The sequence below is a fragment of the Nuphar pumila genome, chromosome 14 (genome assembly GCF_984573655.1).
Source record: "Nuphar pumila chromosome 14, dmNupPumi1.hap1.1, whole genome shotgun sequence".
NCBI classification, from domain to species: Eukaryota; Viridiplantae; Streptophyta; class Magnoliopsida; order Nymphaeales; family Nymphaeaceae; genus Nuphar; species Nuphar pumila.
Genome location: NC_143262.1, coordinates 90,693,222 through 90,695,000, shown reverse-complemented (window position 1 = coordinate 90,695,000; position 1,779 = coordinate 90,693,222). Strand labels below are relative to the sequence as shown.

Genomic DNA, 1,779 nt, shown 5'->3' with positions numbered 1-1,779 from the left:
CATCCGCTTACGTAGATGCATACCATCCATCACTGCATTCCTTAGAAATGATATTCATATCGTCATATGTAATTTGGAAGACTTTAGTAGTCCAAATTAAGGCCTTTTGTGCCTCCTCTTTGTACTAGATATAACTTGGACCTTGTTAATTTGCTTCCTTCGGTAGTACTTTCTGACTTTGGGCTGTAATAATTAAGAGTTTATTTTATGGTTAGGACAAACTTATGTCATCTCTGTCTCTTTTCTTTTGGAACACCTATCCCATCAATGGCTAAATGATTCTGCTGGATGGCTAGGATTGAATGTATGATAAAACCCATCCCATTTTAAATGATGAGAATTGGTTTCCTTTCTTTACTTTTTCTTTTGATTTATGAGCTGAGAGGTGCCACCATGGCTCAGTTTGGGAGTACTCCCCCATGCACACCAGAGATATCTTACACCCAGGATATCCAAAAAAAGATAAAGCTGACATACGTTCTTGAACCCCAATTAACATAATTAGTGCAAGAAGTAGAGTTCATTAACTTGGTCACTTTTATTGTGATACTCGACATATTCATCTGTTTGCCCAAATTGGATTGAACCTCTTCCCACTAGTCCCTCTTATTTATCTCAAGGAATAAGGGAACTCCTCGTTTGCCAAGGAACATTACTGGTGCCAGGTCAGGCGCTAAATACGATAATACATTATGTTCGCCATTGAAATTGGTTGATCACAATTAACGCTATAAAAACACTCATACATATTTTACTTGATTGATAGCACCTATAATAATAATAATGATGATATTTTACCATAACTTATATATATATATATATATATATATAGAGAGAGAGAGAGAGAGAGGAATGAAAACCTTTCAAATGAAAATGGTCACAAACCTACCTAATGAAAAATTTTTGGTGTTTTTTCAAAATTCTGACAGTCAGCATAATTGATTAACTAGAAATCGACACTTGGATAATGAATTTTGGATTAAAAAAATGGTATTTGAAGACTCAAAAATTTATGAAAATTGTACTCCGTTGAGTTGGAGTATACCACATCTAGCCTTAGGTGGTAGTTTCCAATTATTATCTAAAAAAAATTATTATTTTTAATGCAAAATAGGAAGGAAAGACTCTTTCACCTCCTTTCTCATTTTTTATAAAACTACGTACCTTCACAAGTTTAAAGTTTGATACCTGGGTCCCGCGTATTTGATGCGAGGCCCGCGCCAAATGAGATACTATCCTTGGTAATCCGAGAGAGTATTTGTGTAATTTTACACTATGAATATCGAGGGTAGCTGAACTATGATAGTAATTTCTTCTTCTTCTTCTTCTTCTTATTATTATTATTATTATTTTGTTTAATGACAGAAAAACTCTTGCTGAGAACTGGGTTGCTTAATAGACGCATCCTCCTGCCAGGACCTCAAGCGAAAAACCTCACTGACCCTGACCTCCCGTTAGCAAAACCCTTGAGGTCATCCCTGCTCACTGGAGAGTACACCTAGCTTCAACCTCGAGGCAAAGGACGCCATATGTGGGTTTTGAACTTGTGACATCCCATCAAATTGGTGACATTCACAAGCCGCCCTACCATATAAGCAGAGCCCTTGTGGGCATACATATATTGTGGTATTTTATAAATGCTTTTCAAAAAGAAAAGAAAAGAATAATCTCACTTCCTTTCTCAAATGCATAAACTCCTATTCCATCTGCCAGCTTTCAAACATCTACCATGAAGGTAATTTTGACCATGTTTTTAACAAATGCATAAACTCCCATCTC

General features: G+C 36.0%; 1 protein-coding gene across 3 annotated transcripts in view; it reads left to right on the top strand.

The window, feature by feature from the left end:
• LOC149817394 (uncharacterized) overlaps window positions 1-230 on the top strand; it is a 9,255-nt gene extending 9,025 nt beyond the window's left edge. For all 3 annotated transcript variants that reach the window (XM_089986768.1, XM_089986767.1, XM_089986769.1), the window contains exon 6: window positions 1-230. This exon is cut by the window's left edge. The gene's annotated coding sequence lies outside the window, so the exon portion shown is untranslated.
• Window positions 231-1,779: the final 1,549 nt, after the last annotated feature.